Source organism: Typopeltis vanoorti, chromosome 22 (assembly GCF_054136105.1).
Source record: "Typopeltis vanoorti isolate ZY-2024b chromosome 22, IOZ_Tvanoo_1.0, whole genome shotgun sequence".
NCBI lineage: Eukaryota > Metazoa > Arthropoda > Arachnida > Uropygi > Thelyphonidae > Typopeltis > Typopeltis vanoorti.
In genome coordinates this window covers 68,678,663-68,706,411 of record NC_143570.1, presented here as the reverse complement: position 1 = coordinate 68,706,411, position 27,749 = coordinate 68,678,663, and the positions used below count along the sequence as shown (strand labels likewise).

The window sequence follows — 27,749 nt, the reverse complement described above, 5'->3', positions numbered from 1 at the left end:
CTAAATACATTAACTGCAAAAGTAGTTGTGTCATAATTTAAATCCTATTTAAAAGTATTCTAAGAGAAGATACTATTTTAAAAAAGCCAGTGCGTTCGTTTTCCGGATAGATCTGTTTTTTTCGAAAAGTAATAAAATGTATATATATATATACAATAAATGTGAACTCTGTTGGGTTTTATATAACCAGAATATAAAACAATAAAATACTTTAATGAACTAGAACGAAATAAGTAATAAATTTAATAAATTATGATCACACAAGCAGACTGAGGATGTACATTAATAGTACTATATATTACTATACGGTTTATATATGGTATGATTATTTAAATCATCTCATCCCAAAGTTATTCATTTTCAAATTTATTTCTTTTGTGATGGTCAATAATAGCTGTCTTGGACAAGCTGTAGAGTTTCCTGTGACAAAACTCTGATAATGTACTATCAATACATACAAGACACGTGGCTATAACTTAATGTGCTATGACTTTTACATATCACAATATGTACTTTTCTAGCTAGCTTCATGCAGAAATTCACTAGTTCATTAAAGTATCTTATCTATTGCGCAGTTTTCTTACTTCATGTAGTTATTTTTTGTTCATGTAGCTATTTATTTGTTCACATTCTCATTTAGTTTCACCAATGATCTTTGTTATTTTTATTTTGCGAAATAGCTCCAACAACAGTTAAAGAAAATACAAAAAAAAAAAAAAAGAAGAGAATTACTATACGAAAATGACAACAGGTATGTGCCTTTTTTCAACAATATTCATCTAAATTTAAATGTTTAGCATTATGCTCATTACATTGATGATGGGATTTGCTTCTGTGGGCTTTTTATCGCTTAATGATAATATTTTGTTATTTGGCAGCTTACAGCATGATTTGATTTGATTGATTCTCCAATGGACGAATACGCTGTTTTTCCCTCGGTCTAATCACTTTAAAAAGTAATGCATTTAATGGATCGAATAAAGAATTCAAATACATTAATTCAACATGTTTTCCATCTTTAAAAAACGATATAAATAACTAATTCATTTGTGAAAATTGAAAACGAAAACGCAAATTCCCATGACTAGGGACTGCAAATTTTGAATAAAAATGCTGCCGCATCTATGAAATTATTTATTTCAAACTTTATGCTATTTTGAGCATGGAAAATCGTCACGAGCTGTGTGATTTCTTTAACGTTGAAATGTTTGTCGCCCATTGTCTGATTTTCTCTCGATTTATTTTACATTTATTCCTTTTATGTTATTTAATTGAGGAATAAAACTGCATCAGAATGTTCTCGCATAAAGCTTGATTTGTTCTCTGAAAATTCGATGGCCATCTCAAAAGTGAAATACAAAGAAACAGTTGTTAGAAAAAATATTAATTATTATTATTATTAGTTGGTAGATATTTCCTGCGTATGTAATCGTTGAGATGAGCATAAGAGCACGCTAGATCTGTACATGATGACATTAAAAACAAAACGTGTGCATGACTAAAGAGTTGCAATGAACATGGTGGTGAGTGACGTGATCCGAATTAATGTGAAAAGCTTCACAAATCTGCATTGTAATTGGTAGCGTAAATGATGATAAGTAGAAGACCATTTTTCGTGGTTATAATACTTTACCCACATTATATAGCATTTTGTGCGTGTGTTTGTGAGAGAGAGAGAGAGAGAGAGATTCCGAGCAGGAGTTTTCCTTTAAGTCAATTCTTAAAGCTTAGAATGACTGTGAGTAGATTTTGACTTATGAATGCAGAAAACGAATCACAATATTGTTTATCCAACTCTCTATTTGTGCACCTATTTGAGTCTATCATATTATTTACATGCAGACAGCGCATGTTTCTTGTTGCAATAAGTACTATCATGCCTACTAATATTAGATAATTAATTTTTTCTAGCAAATATTTACCTCATCTAATGTTCCTTCATGCATCAGAGTAGTTGTGGAAAAATTCATTGGATGGTTATAGTGATATTGGCATGTCACTATAACCATCATATGTCACTATATGCCTTATAGTATAGTTTCTTCCCTTCTCTCTCATTGCGATGCATTAAAAAGGTTATAAATAAAACACACTTGCTTTGGGACAAAATTAATTTACTTTTATTTGTTACCATATTCGTTGAAAGCTAATAGAAATTAGTCCTGTTGTTAAAATAATGCTGCTGCAAAAATATATTAAAAAAACAAGTCCCACCTCATAAACGCACTTGTATATTGTACGTCACTTACATCATATATTTGTATAAATGAGTAAATTAAAAAAAAAAAAACATTCACCTCTCTCAAACGCTTATCGGGGATTCTGAAGAGAGTAACTACTGCTAACTATTTCTAAACAATAAAGGGATTCATTTCTTTTATTATTCGATATCGGGTCAAACTTTGTCTGTTTTGATTTTCAAGTGATTGATGATAGAGAACGAAATTTAATATTGGCAAACAAAAGATATTCTTCAAAAGATAGAATTACATTCCTTCTCAGGAGCACGAACAAAGAAAAAAGTATTCAGCGTGGGTATGGATCTTCTCTGTCATTTTTATGGCATTAGTAGGATTTGTGCTCAAAAAAAAAAGTAGTACCTTGGAATAGTACTGCTGGTTGCAAAAGGAAGAGCAGCGTTGATATTAATGAATAGTTTTCTGATCTGTTTATCTGAATGCGTGTGCGTAATTTGAATATTTTAAAACACTTTTCATCTGAGTGGACTTTTTCACAATTTATGTATGCTATGAGTGTTTTTCTAATGTTTATTTTTATGTTCTCTCTGTAGTTAAAAACCTTGATTATCCATTTTAGAAATAATATGAGAGATGAATCAGGTGGGAAGCGGAAAAAAACTAAATCCTATTTCCGCACTAAATTACTTTTACTATAATTGTGAAAGGCAATCGATAGAAAGAAAATTAAGTTTGATCCATTTTTTCTTAGATGCTTCTACGAACAATACAGTAATAGGGAAGGAAGAAATGGAGTATGCTAAAGAAATGGAATTTCGATAAATTTCAAAAGCGAAAGTTTAAAATGCATTCCTTTTAAAATTATTATCTAAGAAAAAAACCAAAGCGGAGGAGAGAGGAAGGAGCATAAAGAGAAAGAAAAGAAATTGCCTTTGTTAAATTCCATTGTGCTATGATTGATGTGAAAAGAAAAATATCTATATGCTAGAGTTTCTCTCGTGTTTGAAGTAAGATATCTAAATTTATGCAAATTCGTAGATTAGCCCTGCACATCAATTTCCTATTGATCCTGTATACAGTGATTTCGAGAATATTTCTAAACTTTTTCAAGAATAAAAAAAAAAAAAAAACGGCTGACAAGAAATCGAAGCCACATTTCCTTTATATAAAAGCCTTGTATGCATGTGGAATTGCTGATATTAGTAATGCGAAAGGCAGTCAGCAGATTATCTCAGTGCTTATATGGACATGCAACGACAACCTCTTAGCTGTTTTGATATAAGTGGAATATTCCTTAAAATAATATTCTATGTTTAATTAAAGTCCTAAGCATTAGAACTGCTTTATCGTCTTCGTACAATAATAACCGCCGTTCGGGCATGCTGCGTAAGTTTCGCATCCAAAATACTCTTCACGGTGAACACATTTTTTGCTCTATTTTAAATATATTTAAATAAATAGCTCTCATATAAAACTGCTAAAACTAAGCTATTTATTCTGTATTAGAATTTAAAATGATTACATACCATATTCCTTTTATGATTTTTTACCTAAACACGTTTTATTAATTATGTTCAAACTTCGTTATGTTGCTGAAATCGTCACTAATAATTATGATATTTTCTATTATTTTGGACATAAAATTTATAACTCTCTCTCTCTCTCTCTCTCTGAACTCACTGTCCAATACAAGAGTCTTTTTTCTCTTTGTTTTCCCATTACTTCTCCTGCGTAATTTCTTTAATGGCTGTAGTGTTCATATTTCGAGTTATTTTTTTATCGATTTGTGAATTTGTCATTCGCATCAATCGTAATTTATCATTATTATCAAACTATAGAATATCCTGTTTATATTCTAAAGCAATGTTTTCCCAAATGAGAGGATGTGTCTATACATTGTGGTATGGGGTAGAAAGTCTAAAATGTTATATAATATTCGATTTTCGTTACTTATTTCCTTAGCATTTCTTCCCCATCAATGTAAAATTCGAGTATAGTAGATACAGATTATATCAGGTTTGAAGAAATAGCTTCCTCATCACTTTATCTTCAACATTTTGCTGTTCAGTGAATATATTTTGCAAACTAAGCAACAGGCTTTCACTCAGAACCGAAATTTCGTATGCAGCTTCTTTCATAATGTATGAAATTTATTGTGTTTTTCATGGCTCTATAATGCCTTACTTAAAAGATACTGCACCGAACTGATATTTGACCTTTTATTAGTACAGCGGGATCTACTTAAATTGATTAATTAGAAATTGGGAAAACTTGGTCACAACGGGAAACCAGTTTCTTTTTTCTTTGTTTGTTTTTTGTTTTTCTATAAAATTATCTAAATATTTCTTTATAATGGTACAGTAAACAGGTGGTGTTCAAATAAAGAATAGCAAAAATGCTTTCGTAACCTATTCTTAGCTCAAGAACGTGTGTGTGTGAGCGCGCGCGTATTAAAATAAACGCAAACTGTAAATAATGTTTTGATTTTAAAAATCCTGAAAAAAATCCACAACTTAAATATAAAAATGGCTTTATGAGAAAGATTCTGGAAAAATGGATATTAATACATGAACAAACAACTATCTACTTCATTTAAAATCTTTAATAATTGTAACAGATATTGTAAATGGGAAAGAGCGTTTTCTTTGGAAACTTGCTCTAAACCAAAACACAGTCCTACCTATGAAATCACTGACATTAACTCGATAAACAATGAGTTAAGATGAAGAATGTTGCCAATAACAGAACGTTTTCCAAATGATTTATTTTTGTCATTTACGTAGGTTTTTAGTCAGAATATCTCCGTTCTTTTTATTGGTTGTCCAAATTCAGGAAACATTCCCGCTCTTCTGATGTTGTCGTCGGTGTGCAATAAACAGTAATGTCTTTCACAGTTCACCATGACTTTAAATTGGCGTGCAATATCTACCATATGCTGACTCTTTCTGCTTGTTCAATTGTGAGAAATGTCATATTCGCACCGGTAGACGTTCAGGTTCAATAGTTTTGATTTTGTTTGAAACAGATTCGCTAGTGTCACTTTCCTTTTTTTTTTTTTTTTTGCAGGACATCATAACTACGTAAACAGCTCCCATTATATACATGTGTGTGTGTGTGTGTGTGTCAGTCACTAAAACATGATTTAAGAATAAAAACTGTCTGTTCAAATTCTGAAATTCCAAAGTGTGCACCTCTCTTCGTGCTCAATGAGGGCAATCTCTTTACTGAGGTTGCCATGAGCGAAATGTGAAATAGAAGTTTTTATTTTTTACACACAAATCATTTCAGGCATACTTCTATCTTTTTCACGTCTCGTCTATCTGCACATCATTTTAAACTATTTCAGCAGTTTATTTTCAAGAAACAGTAAAATTTAGTCCTTTAGCTTAACAACTTTTATGGAAGTTTCTATAAGTTTCACAATTCCTTACTAATGATACTGTCTCTTACTGCTCACGATAAAGCACGCCTACTTGTACTCTATGAACATAACCTCTTGAAGGAGAGCGTTGTGCACGGCACATAACCATAGAATACTTTATTTTGCTTCTTTTTTGACTTTGATACTGTCTGCACAAGACCTCTTATTCTGCAAGATACTAGACGAAAAAGTTTTAATTTGTTCTTCCTGTCTGACTAATTGGAAACAATAGCAAATCTCCAACTAATGTCTAAATGCATAAAAAGTGGCCCAATAATTATTGCGCGTGAAAATAAAATACTTTGAGTGCAATTTTTGGTTTAAGTTTTATGTCGTGACCTCTTGAGAATTTAGCGCTTTCTCTAAAGCACACCCTTGTTGCTAATATGCAGCATGAGATTATACCGGTTTTACCTGAAAAATAAAATAAATAATACAAAATAAACTACATGCCTCGATAAAACAGTCAAAAGGATTTGATCGTTATTATGGTGATGAACCGGTTAAGTGTTGCCACCTTAAGCCAACACCTACTGTACTAGCGCTCGTTATAATTTCCTAAACATTCTGAGGTTCGGAATGTGCAGACAAGTAACTAAAATCCTAAGAAACACTTAAAAATAATGAAAGAGAATGCACTTCCTCTCTTAAAATTTGTGTCTTTTAAGCTGGGTAATAAATGCGGAAAAATACCATATTCTCTTTCTGAAAGTTATAAAATGTGTGATTACTGTTCGTATTAAGAAATCGCTACCATATATGCTAATCGCTACCATATAAGCATATATATTACTGATTTCTTACTAGTTGCGTTAGAGAAAATGCACTGAAGGCTAAACACAGATATGAAATATACTGGTGCTAGTTTAATAGTTGAAAGTTACAATTATTAGGGAAGTTAAGTATGGAAGACTACTACAGATAGAACAAGTAAATCCGGATGAAAAATATTGAAGCTGGTTGAAATGACTTGGCTAGAATTATGGCTGTAATTAATGCTATGAGACCAGAGTATTATGTCTATTAATTATATATTCTCCAGTTAGTTTGCCAGTTTTACGATTTACAAGTTTAAAAACCCTGGTTTCCGAAGTGGAGTGAAACCTTTCAGCTTCCCTTGGGAGAATGGCCAAATGATCTCATTTGAAAAGTCCTTATATGGTTCCCCACATCCAAGTCTTGTTGAGTGAGTGTGTAGTTGATTGATTAGGTGCTTATCTCTATCTCAGGCTTGAAAGAAAGCAGACAAATATGCCACTTGAATGAAAGGGCATCGTACCTTTCGGTAACTAACGAGGCAAACACTAGAAATTCTGTGAGGCAGATAGTGGAATGAGTCATTGAAAGAGGGGATCATGTCTTGGCCGAATTTCCTTCGGCTAGAAAACAAGAGATGCCAAAATAGATGCCTAAAGATACTAACAGTATTATAAGCGATTCGTACATCGTTAGCATTTTTCAAATAGGCATTACATTTAATCTATTGAGGTGAAGTCGAAGGCCTTTATTTGAAAGAGCCGCTGTCCCTCCTCTAAACAGATGAGGAGAGTAAGGAACTTTTTTTTGTTATTAGGAAACGAAAAAACATTAAAATAAATTCATCCTCAGAATATAAATCTAATTCTCTCTGACTATCTAAGTATTATCAAAAGTATCCTGAATGAAGTGAGCAAGGTGATAAAACTTTGCTCTGGTAATCTTGAAATTACATGGAGATCGAGTGAAACATCACCCAACGTATTTAGGTAGGCCTGCAAAGATACCGCGACATTTGTCTTACGATTTGTGAGACCTGAGTTCGCATCCCGTCTATATGAGGAACTTCCATAAGGAATTTTCAGTTCAGGAGAGTTAAACGGTATCATATTGGTAGGGAAGTTTGTCTACAGGACTCTAGTGCTTTTTATCTGGTAAAAGATATGCAGTTAACAAGCACTGGCCTCATATTGTTAGTGTTTGAATGTGAATCCCCGACGAATGGTTGTTAGCCTCTTTACATTAATATTAGTAAATATAAGTTGAAGTATATTTGGTCTCTAGAGCGGAGTTTCTGCTCGAGTTTTAAGCTCATTCACTACCCTTCTAATAATCGGGGTTATGGTCTCTCACCAAGAGATAAAATTCGTTTTCCGCTTAAAGATATTTACAATGCCCATGTTGGAATTTAACTCGACCTATATGGCTTCTAATAACCACTCGGCGAACCAAGGCGCCGTTGATTCGGTTGTGATTCAAATCAAATTAAGCTCACCCCATTGAAGAATGGCATAAACATCCGTATGACAGAGGATCTTGAAGCTTACAGAACACACTCATAAGTTATTATGTAAGTCTGTTAAATATGTGAAACAACTGAATAATCTATTGGATAGCATTTTAGATCAGTAAGAGCAGATTAGTTCTATAAAGCAGGTGAGATTCAAACAAGGTGTTTATTTTCTGAAGAGAGTTGACGGAATAACAGAAATCTCACTGACAGGATCTTTCCTATGAATGCAAGAAAACTTGAAGTTTGTTATTCAATGCCATCTACTTGGAAATGCAGGGAACAGACTGCAAAAATTAGACTTCTTTTAACTCTTGTTCATTCATCTTCATGATTGAAGTAGAGCATCGCTGTTTGCTGATTTTCATATCGTTAAGTTTTCGACTGCATTTTGGAGATCACCGAGTGCCCTTTGTTCACCACTGTTTTACATCTGGTATCGGCTATATTTGCAAACCACGCTGTGAGCTTTACATGCCTTGTTATTTATTATTTTATATCATTTTTGATCAATTTAAAAGGCAGAATACTAACCAAAAATTACTTTATATATGTGCCTATTAAAATGTAGTTATAAGACTGTTTAGACAGCAAAAATAATTCTCCTGAATCTTAAAAATTAATTTTAACTACCTATTAGTTTGCCAGTCATTCGGAAGAAGACTGCTCACAGACCTGGAGTTCATTGAGACCCACTGTGTGAATTGGTTATGAATTAGAATTGGTTCAAACACGAATGGATTTTTGAACAATATCGATGTCCTCTGAATGTCTGCCGGAAGAATCTTTTATATGGCAATTCCGTCCAATAAAGCTGTAATCTTATGGCTCGCTAAGTGTGGTAATCTGCAAACTACTCTAGGAAACCGAAATGGTTACTGAAGCCAATTCAAGTCTCTAATAAACAGGATGGAATTCTTTCGAAGAGCAAGAAAACAATCTCTTAGCTTAAGGCGATCGTATCCCATTATTGCTTGGACATTGGAATATCCTAAAATTCCAATGTCCCAATAACTGCTAATTATAAAAGCAAATCGATTTTAATCATTTTTATTTTATTGCATAAACGAGGATATTTCATTATCTTACACATTTCTCCAAAATAAGTTCAAATTCAGTTTGAATTGCAGGAGATAAATTCTACAGATTTTAATACTTTATTTGCATTTGTAATTATAGTATGTATTTCAGGATTGTAAGTGAATGGAGGTATGGGGATTATTTTTTTCCATAATAATGCGTCCTCCGCCATTATTCCCATCACAACATTAGTAATTAGTAATAGATTTAGGATTCTGCTGTCCATGGGCCATAAATTAAGTGCATTCAATATGAACTTATTTTAGCATTTACAAGTTAATTAAATATGCAACGAGAACAATTTCAGTTGAACATTAATACTACATTTTATTATATACTAAAGTATTCATTATTTACATTTTAACTTGAACGTTGGCAGCGATAAGTAGATTTCCTTCCCGAAAAACTCGGAATTATAACTGCAGCTGAATGATTCGATCATAGAACTGACACCGTTTAAGACATAATATGCTTGTTCGGGTTGAGGCCCACGAGATTACAGCGCTTGGCGTCTCATCCCCCCCCCCCACACACACACTCCACAGACTAGATTCATTGGCAACTTGGAGCTACTAATAGGCGGATACTGGCTGCTAATTTACCCTCAAAAGTTAGTGCTAAATAAGCTCCAATTATCCCTTTGGAATTAAAAAAAGTTTCATGATTTATTTTTATTGGACCTAATTACATATTTTGCACATGCACATTTAATTGGTAGAACTGGTTATCTCTGAATGATATAGGAAAGTTATTAAACTCTATTCAAGTGGCAGCAACAAAAATGTGATTTTTGAATATTCTTTCATTTTTCTTTATTTCTTTCTTTCTTTCTATCTTTTGATGCTAGTTGTTAATTACAAAGTGCAATGAAATGAGCTTCTTTACAGCTAGAAAAGGAGGAGGAATGGTACAAAAAATCATTTTTTTTAAAATATTACAAATCAACGGACAGTAAGTTTAACAGTGCCGAAAAGATTTTATGGTCTCAAATGTGAAGAGTCGCCTTTTAATTAATTTTTTCGATCAGTCGTTTTCTTCGATGATTAGCTGTTTTGATAAAATACAGATTATCAGACTTTGCCGTTCATTGAACTACTTTATCAATTAATTGTTGTTCGCTAAACTATTTATCTTCTTTTTTTTTATTAATTTTCATTAACCTAACTTTTGATATATGTATCAAATTTATTTAATTAAAATGTATCGAATGAAAGAATATTAAAATTCCGTTATTTCAAAACAAAATATCTGAAACTGAAAAATTTCACAACCCAACTAAGGACCTGAAGATAACCCTGAACATCAGAGTAATCAAGTTATTGCACTATGTAAAAGAATGAAACGAACTTTGCCCAGCAACCGGTATTTTGTTGCACTGACCAGAAAGCTGATATCTCTCCTCTCAGTATTGAACATTTCCTCCAGTTTAATTATATTACTGGAAAAATGTCTATGGTATTTTCAAGAATGAGTCCCTGCGTTATTTGAGGGTTATAACAGAACGAAATTTCCCAAGGATTTTTATCATCCGCGTGCTTCTTATTTTACTTGCGCCATAAAGTAAAAATCTTTTTGAACAAATTTATTGTACACGTTAAGTACAAGCACGGTTTTCAAAAGTTCCAGTTGATTCCAATATACAATGAATGAAGTGAACCGAAAAAGGAAACATTGGATCATAAAATAACGATTATGCAAGGCTTGTCATCTGCAGTCAGCGGAATAAAATGTTATATTAAAAGAGCCTATCAAACTCACTAATGATTCTTTGACGATACATGTAGGTAGTTTACGATGGCTTCTATGAAATATCCAAGAAATCAATAAAATTGATTCAACAAAAGGTAATACTCATTAAACTGAAAGCATTATATAAAGCATATTTCAAAAAGACTCAATACATAGTAATAGTTACTTTAAACTTAACAATAAAATACTTCTCCTCGTATATAATACGAGGAGAAGTATTTCTCTGGTTTCCCGCAAATGAGCAGCTATTTTTCAATTCACAGATTCGTGCGACCTACATTATTTAAGGAAATTAATTAAATAGAGGATGCGGTTACAAAAATTTGTATCGATATAAGAGGAGAATTGAAAAGTTCTGATAAACACCTAGAATATGGTTCTCTACTCAGTTCCTTCATGGTGATTATCACAACTTTTCAGCACACCCTCGTAAGTTACTTATGAATGAAAAATGTATTGTTCTTTCTAGTATTATGCTACGAAATCTGTAACCCTTATAGGGGTGTATATCAAGGAACTAGTTTGCATGATATATTACCGTACTTATTTATTCCCACTAGTGTGGCAACAGCATCTTATTTGTCTTCAAAGAATAGTTTTCTATAACCACTATCTGAATGAAATTTTAAATTAATACTTACTTTTCTTTGTATCTGCAAGGATGTTAAACAGAGATACTACATAAGCTTCTATTGTATATCATTATTAATGAGAAATTAAGCTTGCCAAGGACCCTCTATGTAAACTGAATATGCAAATTCATGTGTTTCAGAATTTGCTACATAATTCATATTAGGTACACGCATTATAATTAAGACTTGCCATTTTGATCGTTTATTTCAGCAAAGTTCATTACCTTCATAGAATATTGTTATACGAGTTTACAGTGAAAGGCTGCTTACGCATATTCAAGGGATTTCTCAAGAGATTCCTCTCATACAGATAAGATATTGGAAATTAAAAATGTCGAAACTAATTTCGAATAATGCCGTCTTACAACATTACTAATTAAAATATTTGGAAAGCCAATCACTCGTTACTTCCATTATTTTCTTCTTACTTTTCTGTGCTCATTTATCATACCAAGAATATTTCAAGAATTCTTCTAAATGACAAAGCGAATAAGAAATGCAGAATATCGTTCCTAAAACGTTATTTTAAAAGAAAAGAAAATGATGGGAAGTTTCTGAGTCGCTTGTTTTTTTTACGTTCTTTTTCATTGACTGAATTTATTCCCAAACTTTTTAAGTGGAACGTCTTCAAGAAATTTTACTTCATTCATGTATTCATTCATTCTACTTTTGCTACGTGGAACAATATTTGTTCATTCAAATTTTTATTAACTGAATAATTTGTACAGTAAATAATGGGTGACAAAGACATTAAAAAATTTCTCTAGTCATCCAAAACTTGCTATGCAATCATATTTGAAACATTTATCATGAAGCTGTCTGTGAAATAAAATTATATTCTACATACTTCAATGATTATATCCTCCCTCCCGCACAATGAGCGCGCTTTTCAGAGTAGATTGCCTCTACTCTGACATCTCTGTACTATACTCTTCGTAGCAGTGCTCTGTTACTAATATACTCCCGGGTTTCAAGGGGATAAAGAAGCTGTGGAAAGTGTGCAAAGAAGAGTTATAAATACTATATCCGGATTATGGGATTTAGATTATGAGGACAGACTGCGAGTATGTGGATTACAGACTTTGGTTAACAGGAGAAAGAGGGGTGATATGATAGAGGCCTATAAACTTTTGAATGGGTGTTATAGCATTTCAAATGATGAAAATTTTCATTATATGGAAGGCGGGGAGAGAACACGGGGCATCCATGGAAATTAAGGTTGTTCTCAGTCAAGAAATGGGTAAGAGCTAGGTTTTTCTCCCAGAGAGCAGTGAAATAATTTGCCTTTAGGGATAGTGAGTGCATCTAGTGTAAATGAATTTAAGAGAAGGTATGATAGCTGGGTTGGGTAATTTACAGCCTACCTCGATGAGTCCTTGACTACCTGGAGGTGTCAGATAATAATAATAATAATAATAATATACCATTAATAAAGATATCGTACCCTTAAAAATTGTAAGAAGACACTATTGCTAACGGTATCGATAATTACGCTCTTCCACCCAATGCGTTAATTGCCCACAGCGTTGCGGAGACGCTCATTAGCGAAATTTCCTTTTTTACTTCCACAGTAAAATTCACATTTATGAACGCAGTGAAAATAATTTTATAGTTTTACAAGTGGTTCAATGTTATACTGCTATTTCAGTAGAATTATCAATAATTAAATGATGTATGTATTTCCTAAATTAACACAGAAGTAATCACGAGTGTTCATTCACAGATGTTGAAATGCACAGAAAATGATTCTACACGCATTGCGCAGGATGTCAAAATGTTCACATGAAAAGTGTAATGTTATTATAGAACAATTAATTCAGCAAACGAAATTCAGTCAGAGATCTGGACATGATCCACCCAAACAGCATAACATAGTAGCAGAACATGCACAATTATGGAAAACGGATACAGGACCGAGGGAAAATAGCGCGATAAGAAAATAGAGGATGGGAATTTACTTGAATTGACGTGATGTGGAAATCAGTATAACATAATCTCCCATTCTTATAATGTTTCACACAAAAATTGCTGCTTACAAGAGTTAGTTGATGCAGAAGTCACAGAATGGCAAAACTGTGTGTTTGTGTGTCTAATGGGAAATTGGAAATTTTATAACCAAAATATGATAAGATGTGTTCTCTCTCACGTTTCCTTCTCTGATAAAGCAACCTCTACGTTGCTGGTAAGATACAATGATACAAGAGTAGAATTTTGAACGCGAAAATCCAAGCATTGCAATTTCACAAGAGAGAGTGACTTTTGAAAAATTATCTGTGATGTGGCGAAACTTGTAATTCCCGCAACTGAAATTGCTGTAAAATTATACTACCTTTCGAATACTTATTCTATTAATTCGGAGTCCACCCTGTAATACTAACCAAGAAGTTAGAATCCGAATTCCATTGTTGCATGGATATTTATGGATATTTTAGGTGATATAACACAGATAAGACACCACCCTGCTGTATTAGTAGTCCTAAAAATAGTGAACTGAAAAGTCTACCGAACTATAGATTTTCTCCCTCTCATTTGAGAGAGAATTACATACAATTGTTGCAAATAATGATAAAATAATCTTATAGTTCTTTCAGTTTAATAAAATGAACATTTCATTCGACTTCCTATGATAAATAAATCATAGCTAAGTATATTGCAAAACTGTGCGACCACTTTTGTCTATTTCTGATTTACATAATTCAGAATGGGAGAATCACCCTATTTCACAATTATGCATGTTTATTCTATAACTTTTAAATCGTTTTAAATAATATTTTCAATAATAAGAGATGCTTCTTAGTCAACGGGTTAGTATTACGCGGTGAACTCCGAATATAATGTATATATTTATTGTTTAACATTAAAGAAGTATTCCATATTTTTTTATTGTTAAACACTCAATATTCTAACATTAATATTCGATTTATTTTTGTTTAATACTAAAGAAAACTTGCATGCATCGAATAAGAAAAATTAAATATTCCAGCTTTATATAATTTATAAAATCAACGAAACTTCGTTGAATGATACCTGAGATGATATTTATTGGAAGAATTTACTTTTTTGATTATTCGAATTTAAATTACATTTTATGAACTATCATTTAGAAACAGTCTTATCGTGGTATGGTACTATGACTCACGAATTCACGAGGTGTTTTAATGTTTTTCTGAATTTGAGAAGTAAACAGAAAAAATGCAGTTAAAATCTTAAAATGTTTAGTAAACATGATTTATAAGCATTACTCTAATACATGTATTTTCATAATAGCCATTAAGCATTGTACATGCCATTAACTACTGCATGCAATTCCTTAAACATCTTTAGAAAAGGAGATCAAAGTTGAATTAAATACTAAAAATATTTCCAGCGCGTTGAGTTTCTTGTTTACTTGCCTTCGAGCTATACCATTTCTCACATTTAACTACAGATTTTCTCATTTATCATTATTCATTACGTTTTGTGCATCTTAGAAAGCACAGATTTAATCCCTTTAAATCATGAAGTTCCCGAGCAGAAACCAATTTGTACTCAAGGTCTTGTTCACTTTCTTAATTAGAGCAGGGAATATTATTTACTGTACTCCTGACATCTTTCCCAACGGGAGAATTAATTTTAGAAATTAAGCAAATGCGCGAAGATTACTCGTTCTAGATGATGACAGTCAAATTTATCTTAAGACATTTAGAAGATAAATTATTATTGGACCTTTAAATTAATTTATCAAATACAGAATTTAAATTTACTGCCTGAATTCTACTGTACAAGTTATTATGCATCATATAAGTTATTGTCATTCTAACAATTATCTGTAAAGGGAGTAGTGTGCATTTGGTATTTGATGCAGAAATCTAATGATAAGCAATACTGATTATCCGTTAACTTCGATCAGATGATCGCTTCGAACTTTCTTTTTTCATTCATTAATGAACTGCATTTATTCGATACATGTTGACCATTTTCAGACAAAATACATTCGGTCATCTTAACACTTAACCAACTTATCTTGCTAAAGGTAAGGTTAAGAAAGCCAGAACTGGAAGCACCAGCGATGACGGTAATGATTTGGGTCTGATCACTGTTGCATGAAGCTCTTCATTATATCTGTTATATATTTTTTGTGGAAATATCATCCCCTTATGGTTATCTACGTATAGATTCAGATGTACTTGAGAATATTTTGAGTCGAATAAATGTGAGATAATCCAGGAACCTTCCTCCGGAGTTCAAATATGATAATTTTCCCCTGAGGGTTTAAGACATTTATTCTGCAGGTTACTACTATCACACAAGTGATGAAATTTAGCTGCCATCTAAAACACATTCACAAACTTTCCTTGCCACAGTAGGGATTCGAAGAGATAGCAAGATGTCTGGAAATAAAAGATATGAATGATATTCATACCTCTATCGCAGAGAATTGAAGATACAGGTAAAATATCATAACATTAAAAATGTAAACCTTCTAAATTCTTTGAAGTTGCTTATAATGTGATTTTTTAGCCATTCGTTTAACCATTCTAGTATACAAAAGAAATATGTACCTATTATTTCATTTATTTGTCTGTAATCTCCTCACTGAAAATGTCCTTTGTTTTTTTCAATGGATAACAATCAACATATAATAAATACTCTTTGATAAAGACGTAAAGATTTATTAATGTAGTTAAGAAACCAAAAAAAAAAAAACCTAATTTGCTGGAATTACTTTCTTGATTAAAAATCTTGAAGTTATTTTTCGTGAAAGAGGAAAAGTGTGAATAGTATTAATGCGTACTGACCCATGACTGTTGTTTTTCAATCACTTTCATTATAATACCATCTTTTACTGCAACATATTTCTGTGTTGTATCCATTTTTAAATTGGTGATCAATAAAATCACGATAATGCGCGTGCAATTAAACGATACTTGTCAAATTTTCTAGACAACCACACTATGCTTCTACTGTTCGCTTGCATAGAAAAACGAGTATAGTAAGCGACCTAATTTTGTAATTCCAGTCTCTTGTGTAATGGAAGCAGCGACGGAATTAATTTACTTCCAATCGATTTTTACTATTACTGCAGAATTGTCTGTCTGCGGCTACTGTGGTTAAATTCTCGGGTGAAGCAACATTTTTGATAATTGATTACGTAACTAAAAGTAAACTCTTAATTCTTTATTCGTGAAGATGTAATACGGAAACATTTGTGTGGCTGATAAAGCGAGAAATAAATCTAGGTAAAAGAGAACTCTTTTTAATTGTGTTACATTTATCACTAAGGTTCTCGTCCCAGCGGTTAATAGAAACATTATTATACAGCAACCTTCCTTCGTTTATCCATTTATTAAATAGTTAAACGAGTTTCTACAAGAATTGTAAAACTTTATGGATTTCAAATGAACTTTAGTGGCCACAAAAATTCGAAAAATATAAATAACATAATCGTTTATTACTAATAAATATGGGTCTGATTCAGATTAAAATAAATTTTAATCTGAGTCTGTCCATATAAAATTTTGCTGTTCTTAAACACAGACTAAAAATATATTTCTATTTTATTATTACGCGACAATAAAATTATACAAATGAATGTTAAACAATATGCTACCAGAAAAAAAACTGCAGAACCCGATTTCTTCAGTCGATAAAAAAAAAAATCGAAATACTTCAAACAGTGCATGCGCGTATTTCTACAATACTCATTACTGAACATGTAATAATTTATAATCACAGAGCATCTATGTTTTAGGCTCATATTTTAATTCGTATCCAAAGTAATTACCATTAAAATGCCTATTTAGATATTAAAGTGATCGACGTTTGTGTGGAAGTTTGTGCACGTAGCATTATATTGAACAAATGAAGTTCAAAATTAAAATTCGATAAAAACAACTCAATGCAATTACATTAGTTTTAAAATTTGTAAAAGATGTAGCAAATATTTAGAAACAAATCTACGCCAAAAGGAAAGAAGGATAACATTTTAACGTTTTTCGCACACTTTTCTTCCTGACATAAAGTGAGGAACGTAGAACTGTGCCTATCAAAAAGGAGAAATTTCAAAATAATATCAAATAGTATCCCACGATGAGTCTTTTAATTCTAAGGATGTTTCGTTTTAATAGAATAGAATGCATATAGATTACCGTTTTATATGTTTGTTCCTTTAATAATATCAATGAACAAGTGTTCAGCTCTTAATCGAAGAGCACTTCTTAGGGGGAAAGTTCAGGTTTAAAACACTATTGTGAACCAGCAAAGTGTTAATTTCCCTTAAGTGAGCTTTTCTACTTGATGCAATTCTTACATTACATCAGAAATATTTTTACAGTGAGGTCTTGCAACCTTATGATTCATAAATTGCACATGTTATTTGTTAGAAGTAATTACTATTTTGTTATCTTTATCGGCATTTAAAAATAAGTTGTTGCTATTATTTCTAAATATTTCTGTCTATTTCTAAAAAGTTATCATATACTCTGTTTCATTCCCAATTTAATGTCTATGTACCTGTTAAGAAAAGTAGTTTCTTTCTTCTAAGCATATTATTATTGCAGATTATTACTTTGGCATTTAACCTCCTTCCCACTATTTAGTTTCTTTTTAACTAGTTTCTGCATTATCTAGCTATTCTTTGTATTGCATGTATTTTTTCATTCATCCATACATAGATTATGCAAAGGATAAATTGCACTATTCTTTTCCTTCAATACTCCATCTCCTGGGTTCAGAATCACTGTATTCCCTCCTTTACAAAATCTCGAACTGTGCTTGTTAGTGCTCCAGTGCGTGAGCTGGAAGTTGACGGATTTTTGTTGCTTTTTTTTCTACCAATTCCTTTAATCTGAGATCGTAAGCTGTCACATTCCTTTCGAAAGAGACAGATATAGATTTATTCATATGAAGCAGATCATTGTTATCTATAGAAAACTAAGGCACTTAGTAACTGAATATATTTGGTCACTAATACCAGAATCAGCATATGTGTAAATCTCCGGGAACTCTTGTATCAGTACATATTTGCCAAACATTTTCTGGTCATTTTGTAAAAATTAAAACTTCCTGATTAAATGGCTACGAACTTTAGAGAAAGAGTAATGCATTCATTTAGAATATCATGCAATACTCGATATTGAAAATAATATAGATAAATGACGTAAAACCAACTACAAATGGCAAATCTAGTAATAAACCACAATTTATTCAAAAATATGATTATATGGTTCAAATAGTTGTATAGAGATAAAATATAAAGGAGAAGTGAATTAAAAGTGATTACTATTTTATGATTACAAGCACTTAAAATGAAATTTCTTATAGCACTTAAAGGATATAACGAAAATGAAAGAAAACAAAATTGCGAAATAATTGATAATATAATTGATAACAAGCTAAACCATTTTATGAATGGATGACAGATGATCAAATAAAATTATTTAATAAACTAAAATAAGTCTAAGAAAAGAATTAAAGTATAGTCTTTAGAGTGTGCTACAATATTTTAAGAGGAGAACTAAGATGAATAAGTTAAAAGCTAAAATCCTATGATTCATACAAAGTGTTTCCCCAGCTGATGTGTCTCTGCCTCAAAATAAAGAAGTTATATTATATATATATATATATATATATATATATATATATATATGTATGTATGTATATATATGTATGTATGTGTGTGAACAACATTTCAACAAATGAAATATGCACTTATGAGATCGACATAAAGAAGCAATTAAAAATATGCATGATTAAAAGGAAAAGTTAAAGTGGCAAATACCATTCTGAACAGTACTGATCTTTGAGATTCCTGTCACTTCCACGCCATCTTGTGCGTTGGATTACCAAATCGATGCAGTGATTGTTGTCGATTACCTGAAGATCGACAGCGATCACATTCTCGTGAAATGTTCTGGAGCAGTATTATTAATAAGGCAGAAGACATTCTTTTCAAATACCATTCGGTGTGATAAAACCGAAGAGTTTGCTTACTAAGTAGATCATATTTGATAGAGGGGAAAAAGAATACAATTTTTTTCGAATTTAAATGCCTTCCTATAGGGAGATAAAATTTACTTTTGAATAACAGGATATTTAATGCAGGAAACACTAACCATTTTAATCGGAAATGGCATAGATTCGATCCTGTTTCTGTAGTCATTAAATACAGAAAGGGTCCAAAATGTTTAAGTAAAAAATTAGGCTTTCGCTAAACAGGAATGGAATTTGATGAGTAATTGATTATATGTTTTTTTTTTTTTATAGATCTTTAATTTAAAATAACATATTATTTCTGATTATACCACACAATTAAAATGTCTGGCAAATGTTTTGTTAATTAGTTTTATCTAAAATCTTCCCACTACAGTTTGCAGACAGATTATACAATTTTCAGTACCATGGATAGACTAATGGTCCTATAATCCGTAGCCCTGCTCTACAGACAACGCATGATGCATTTTAAAGTAACTTCAGACGTCTAATAAATAAAACCTGGTCTACCGTGTAGTATTAAAAATTCGTCTACAACGCCATGAGACTAGGCAATACAAACCTTAAACCTTCTATTTTCAACCAAAGGCCACCAGTCCTTCAATAATGGTTTCTTTCTTTAGATTAGCATCAATAGGAAATTCTCTATCGTAAGATATATTCTGATTTTTTTTTTTTTGCAAATTACAGTAGTAAGCTACGTAGCCCTTATATGTAGTTTAAGAGAGAATTTCCCAGTCCTATGGTGTTGAACATGCATTAAATATTAGGTTTTGATATATGACTGCTATACAATAACCCTATTTCGAAATTTAAGATTTTAAAACTGCTGGGACCTTGCCGTATTATTTATTATCCCGTGATTTGAACCATGAGCACTTTTCTTCTTATATATAAACACTTTATTTATCGTTAAAGATACAAGCAATTTTATAAGATAGGTTTTTTTAATCCTTTTTCCCAAGTAAGCAAGCTGAAAAGCAAGTCAAGTTTCCGGCTTCACGTAGTGCAACCCGTGGTAAAGGTGGAGCAAGCTCTGATCACATTCCTTAGAATTTTCACCTAATGCAAAGCACATTTCTTGCGGAAATGTATGATGCTATGCATTAAGGTAATGGTCACTACCTTAATTACTGGTTTCGATCTTATGAATAAGTAAAGCCGTCTCTAAAAATTCGGACGATCCCTAGGCCACTCAATTGTGGGCAAAAGACCGTCCATCTCAGCGTTGGCACCACTCAGTGATGGCGTTCAACCCACCACCACCACCGAGCAGAACCGCTCATATTCCGAAGAAAAGCATTCACCGACAAAGCCCCTCATCGGGCCGTGACGGAAAAAAATCTTTCCACAGAGACTCAAATTGCTCCCTTAAGGCAAAAACCTTAAGAGAGCGAACTCATAATAGTCCCCCACCGGTTTCGATCTTTATTGAGGTGTATTTAACTAAAGACTTCTCTAAAAATTAGGACGATCCCTAGACCACTCCATAGTGGCCGAAAGACCGTCCAACTCAGCGTTGTTGCACTCAGTGACAGGCTCACCCCGTCACCGATAAGAACTTCTCAGCGTTGGTTCTACCCAGTGTCAGGCTCACCCCACCACCACCACCAGCCAGAGCAATAATCTCAGTGGTGCCCCTACTCAGAGACAGGCAAAAACCCCACCCCTATCGAGGTGTCAGTGTGAGCCAGACCTAAAAAATGCCAAGGATGTCCTTATAAGGACTGGCTTAAAGGGTCGAAACAAGAATGCTTTTCATCTTCCCCATTATCTGTAGAGGACAGTGTAGGGATAAGGTGTTATTGAGCTATTAAAGCTCTGATCATGTCATGGCAGGAGGGTAACAGCAATAGCCGAGCCTCAGTTAGAAATTCATTGGCTACAGTATTGCCATATTTAAAGGTAAAGCCGTCTCTAAAAATTCGGACGATCCCTAGGCCACTCAATTGTGGGTGAAAGACCGTCCATCTCAGCGATGGCCTTCCACCCACACGCCACCACCGAGCAAAGCGGCTCAAATTCCGAGGAAAAGCATCTACCGACAAAGCCCCTCATCGGGCCGTGACGGAAAACACTTTCCACAGAGACTCAAATTGCCCCCTTAAGGCAAAAACCTTAAGAGAGCGAACTCAAAAACTCTCGAATCTCAGCGCCCCTGGGGGGGGGTAACAGCAACACCCGAACCTCAGTTAAACTTCATTGGTACAGCATTGCCATATTTAAAGGTAAAGCCGTCTCTAAAAATTCGGACGATCCTTAGGCCACTCGATCGTCGGCGAAGGACCGTCCATCTCAGCGTTGGCTCTACTTCGTGATGGCCTTCCACCAATTTAAGAATCCAATTTAAGACATTTATTGGGCCTATAAGGTTTCGTGTTGAACAATTTAGAGGTATAGGATTAGAAAAAAAAAATCGAGTTTTACGACTTGGCAGCAATACGTTTTTGCAATTAATATAAACAAAAAGTTTTGAAAAAAGTTATCGCAATTGGCAAGTTGTTAAACTAAAATTTATAAAACGAATAAAAATATACAAGACATTGTTCGAAACTGCAGCCGTTTTTGAAAACGTTGGCTGGATGTCAGCTTAAATTCATTAATTTTAAATGAATATGTCGGTTCTATCAGTTTACTTTCCATTCGTTTCCATATTATTGTTTATTTTGTCCTTGGGTATCTTCGCTTGACGTGTTCATAGAATATATCGTCTTGTAACAAGTAATCCAGAGTATTGTCGTTATTTCTTCTCTTTAGTTTTGACGTAAAAGGCTGCTGTTTACTGGACTCGGTATTTCGAATTCTTGAAGGTGTCAAAGAGAGCTGATATGCATGAAAAAGAAGTTTACTCCCTCTCCCGCCACACGAACCTTTTTTTTTTTTTTGAGTGACGTGAAGGGATAGTTCATATTCGAATTATTTAGTTTTCAGAGCTAGTTGTATTTGTTGGTGGTATACAGAGTAGTACCAAACTTGTACTCCTTAATGTGGAAGGAAAAGGTAATAGTGTGATCTACCCTCAGAGAAGCCCTTCAAAAATGCGAACTTTATCTATCTTTCGACACATTGGAGATATGGCAATCAGATTCTGGGAATTTGTAATTAATTCTCTTAAATATATAACAAGTACGTACGGCCTCATTTATTTTCTTTTTCCTTTTTTTTTGTTGTTATTGTTGTTGTACTTGTGCCCTGCTGTTTTAAAATTTCGCATTGGTATATACGTACCGCAATATTTATATTTGAGTCATGTGGTAGAGAAAACTCATCTCAGAGTACTTGCTTTACTTGTACTTTACTTGTACTTTATTTATAGGTTAGCCCACGAAGAGTCTGTTAAACTTCGAATAGGTTGATCCTTTGAGCAATTTTAAGAGAAGGAAAGTTTATATCAATATGAGCCTGTTTTTTTGTGTGTCATGGCAATTGTAAAAGAATAATAATCATAATAAGATCTTAAACTTTTATTTTAAAATTACTAAAACTAAAATTTTTGAATATTGTCTTAAAACTTACTCTTTAAGAAATAAATGCCAAAAAAATCTTAAAAGAGTTTGTTCAAAATATATGCATTTTACTTGGACTGAGTTTATTTTGAAGCATTATGAAGTAGTTTTAAGCATTATGAAACAAGTCTATTTTCTATTTATTTATTATTTTAAAAAAATATGATCAAATACAAGACCAGATGGTCTAGTTTTCTATAACTTCGTAACTAGGAAAAACTATATAACATAACTAGACCACATTTTGGACAGAGTGAGGCAAGTTTGCTTACGGGAAATTGATTCTCCTTACCAGATGAATGTGACCCATGTTGATATTTTTTTATTTTTGGCTCAAATTCACTCAATGAATCAGACGTTCCTTCGGTTTATTTCTTAGATTATTAAAATTTCCAGAATGTGATTTAACAGTTGGAAAAATGAACAAAACAAATGCTTGGATAATCCAGTTTCGAATCTCATCCCGAATTTGAGAATTTTTTTTCTCCCCCTTAGTTGAAATATCGGCGTAAGGATCTATAACAGAATTTTCAACAATTGTCCTATAATTCAGAGGTGGGTTTTAGAACGAAAATTTCTCGAGGAAATCCATCCATGTCCATGTTTTCTTACACCAAAGTAAAAAATGACGAGCTGTATATCCAACAAAACAGCTCAGTTTTGGAGAAGCTATTATGAGGTTTTTTTTTTTCCTTTCTAACTGTATTGTAGCGAATAAAAAAAATAACCAAGGCTGTTTCTAAATGAAAGATTTCCTTTCGGATATTCGTGCTGTTTTCAAGAAGTGCAAGCAATTAAAACATATAATTTGATTTTCATGCCGTTCGACTTAAGATAAGGCACAATTCTTCGAGCCGTCGCTTACTCTCTGTATTTAATTTATCTCGTACGTCTGCGATGTTTCTGATTTTGGTGAAAGGCGCTTCGTAATCCGCATTCCTAAGTATGCATTACCATACAACAGACAAATAAGACAGGGTTTGTTTCTAAACAAACAAGTGCCGAACATTCGAAAAGTGGATTATAGAAACATTATTATCTGGCTTAGTGTTCTTGGACGTTAGAAAAGACAGCGCTGTTAAATCCGGTTATATTCATGTTCCTCCTTTGGTGTTTGTCGAGCAGCAAACGAGAAAAAGAATATCGTCCAGTGCTTATTCTAGAAGAGAACTTAAAATATTTATAAAGTTTCTAGCATTTCATTTCTTTTGTAAAGATCATTTGATATTCGATGAAATAAATAATTCATTCCACTAGTACGTGCTTAAGAACATCGCATAAAATCTTATTTAAATTCTTGTCTTTAGCTTGATACTAAGATTGTTTCCAATGAAAGAGTAGTTTTTTAATAAAGTAGAAAACCGAGTTAAAAAAAAAAGATCTCATCGAAGTTGCACAATATACGTACGCTGATATTGTATGTGTGAATTGTCTTAAGAAATTTCTTTCTAAAGTTATCGAAAGGAATAAAGGAATGTGTTTTTATTTTCTAATAATCGTATAACAGTAAATCAGTTCACAATTCCATAAAGAATTGGAAATCTTAACCGTTTCATATTCTGAACATTAAGGCTGTTCAGAATATTATTTCCCCTCTGGCGTTCTGTATTCGATAAGGCAATGATTTTGTTTTCTTAAGATGTAATGTCTATAGGGAAGTTATTTATATACTAGGTTCACTTATGACTTTCATGTTTCGTGACTTTCGGATTTTGCGGCACTAATTACAAGGGATTTCTGGCGAAAATAATTACGATGACACTGGACATAAGTATTTAAAAAAGATCTGCACATATGCCTATTAAATGATGGTACATACTCCTGCTCGAAAAGCTGTTGAATCATAATTCTTTTGTAATAAAAATATATTAACTGCCTAATATTAATCGCATTTTCCAGCTATAATGCGACTATAAACCCCATCCTAAGGGGAAGCTCATATTGAAGATTGCCAACAGAAAAAAATGGTAAGGACTTTATTAAACTGTACCAATTCAAGAAATTGGTACAGTGTAATGCCAATTGTATTGATAAGAATTCAAGAAGAAATATCTCTTCTTGAATTCTTATCAATACAAGATAATATATATCTAGAAGTGACGTTGTTGAAATATTCTCTCAATAACGCAATCCGTCTTCATTTATAAGATCATCGATAATGGAAACCTGTTCATTAAAACTCCTACCAGATTAATATGTACATATCCCACAAAAAGTTGTAAACCTGCCGTAAGTGTAAAGATAATTCGAAAACTCTGCTGTCTAGAGAGAGAGAAAAAAAAACATGGAACATTCTCTTTAAGCTCTTTAAGCTGATTCAACATTCCAATAGTCAGGTGGTCACACACACGCGCGCGCGCGCGCAGGGAGTTAAAATATATTCTATTCACAGTGAAATCGTATCTATTTTTGTAATTTTATTCTGGCACAATTAATATAGATGGAATGAATCTTTTGTGTATAAAAACAGGCAAGTTTTTATTTTATTTTATTTATTATTAGAAGCCATACGAAATCTGTAATCGTATTTAAACAATCATATGGATAAAATATTTAAACAAAAATACCGCAGAGCCTCGGTGTTATAAAGTTTTAATTTGTTTCATAAATTATTAAAATTTAACATAATGTTATGGAAGCATCCAGTAAACTACTATTATCAAAATATGTACCTATTTTGATCCAAACTACTTAACTATCAGACCCCCAATATATTATTTTACTCTCCAATAACTGCAACAGTCCTTGATTATACTGCTTGAAAAGAAGTCAATGGACATCATAGTGTGATGAACAAAAGGCCATGGCGTCCACCTGAATAAAATGTAGGATCTCCTTTCGCTGGGATAACTGCAGCAATCCTACGGGGTATATTTTCCACAAGCGTACGGTAGTGATCAATGGGAATTTGCGACCATTCTTACTGTAGGTATGTAATGAGGTCGTGGACTGTTGTTGCGTGCACGTCTCTGATCTCAACCTGTTGAACATCCCACAGATGTTCAATAGGTTGAGATCAGAGCTCAGTGGAGACCAGTCAAGTGTAGTGACGTTCATGGACATATACCAAGCAATTGCAGCAACAGCAGCAGCCTTATGACACGGTGCATTGTCTTTTTGAAAGAGACCATGATCAGTTCGTAGAAACGCCACAGACGTACGCATTGCATTGTCCAGAATGTTCAGATACTTCTCGCAGTTCAATGTTCGTGGCACCACAAACAGAAGTCCGAAGAAAACAGACCATACGATCACACGCCGCCTCCGAATTTCATAGTTGGGGTTATTCCCTCTGGTAAGAGATGTTCATCGGGCATCCACTACACCCGCCATCTGCTAGGTACAGATTGTAGCGTGATTCGTTGCTCCTGACTAACATAGCTTGTGCACCACTCAAACCGAAGCTGCATGTTGGTTCGGGTAATGTGGGGCTTGAATATATGGGAGCCCTATCATGAAAATCCATGTTGTGAGCCTCGGTTCGGAATGTTTTTGTGCAGTCGCGTTTTCCAGTCGGTACCCAGAATAATACATTGAACGTGTCGGCCGACGAATGGTAATTTTTACATACGCATCTTTCGTAGCACCCTGTGATCACGTTCGGTGAGTGTTGTAGCTAACTTCCGGAAGCACTTGCAGTTGACTACCTACGCTTCCATCTCAGTATTGTATCACTGATTGTTGACTTGGGATGGCCCAATTTATCAGCAAATTTCCTGAACAGATAAGCTATCATGACATCATCAAACTCCGTCAATTCTCTTCTTGCAGCTATTTCACTCGGACACAGTTGGGACTTGGGAGTTTCTCCCAATACAAATTTCTCCGATTTGTATTGGCTAAGAAACGTGACTCGTTTATATGGCATGATGAACCTTGCCCTTGGGGGGGGTCTGTTGAATTCTTTTCAAGGTGTGTGTGTGTGTGTGTGTATTCGTGTAGCATTAAACCCCGTATGTATAATACGGGGTTTAATAGTACACGAATGCATGTGAAAAACGTTGAATATTATCAATAAACCTACCTGATCTATACCATAGATATAGCATAATGCGAAAATGTACGGGATAACTCCTCCCCGTTCTTTGTTCGCTTTCATGATCCCGCTGTATAAGCCTTTACTATCCCCTTCCAGACTTTTCTATTCTTCTATTTATTATCACCTTCATCCCATTTAATCACGTCTTCCTAATAATAGATCTCGCAGAAGGTCCATCAGCTAGGTTTTACCATTCTCAATTTTCATTTTATACTACTTAATTTACTTCTGTACAAAAAATGCGTTTTCAGAATTGATATGATAACGGAAAGTTTTCCTCGAGAAATATGTGGGTATCCCCTGACGTTTCCGGGATGCCGCCTAATGGAGATTCAAGACTGTCGCTACGTGGCTCTCAAAACAGCGCTTTCTTAATATTATACAGTAAATAGCACATTCTTCATTAATCCGGCATGCTGTTTATTAATATGGAGGAGGTCAACCGATTATAAGGAAACACATTCGTAGTTAAACTCTGCTGTCGTTAATAATAATTCTTTGAAAATATTGGTTTCTAGGTTGTTTTTTTTTTGTTGTTGTTATATGAACCAATCTTTTCCTGATTGGTTCATATATTTCGCGTACTATCAACAACAAATATACTAACTGAAATGTATTAAAAATGTAGACTTCTGGTTAAGGATTACAGTTCAACCGCAATTTATGTAAAAATACTAAAAATCGATTTGCACTAGACTTTTGTGACAGAAGATCTTTCCAAATTTCACGAATAATCAGATATTATTTTGAATTAAATATACTGTGTTATATTATCCTTATATATCTCTACTGTAGTAGAGATATATAATGGTAATAAAGTAACTAAAGCGCTTTACTGTTTTCAGGGGTAGCACTAAAACAAGAAAGCTCATTGTGAATTACGTTTA

General features: G+C 33.2%; 1 long non-coding RNA gene across 1 annotated transcript in view; it reads left to right on the top strand.

Moving 5' to 3' along the window:
- The first annotated feature begins 674 nt into the window (after positions 1-674).
- The window catches only part of LOC150094476 (uncharacterized), a 107,772-nt gene continuing 80,697 nt past the window's right edge, over positions 675-27,749 (top strand). The window contains exon 1 of the long non-coding RNA XR_016550225.1: positions 675-751. This is a non-coding gene — a long non-coding RNA (uncharacterized LOC150094476). The remainder of the gene's footprint in view (positions 752-27,749) is intronic.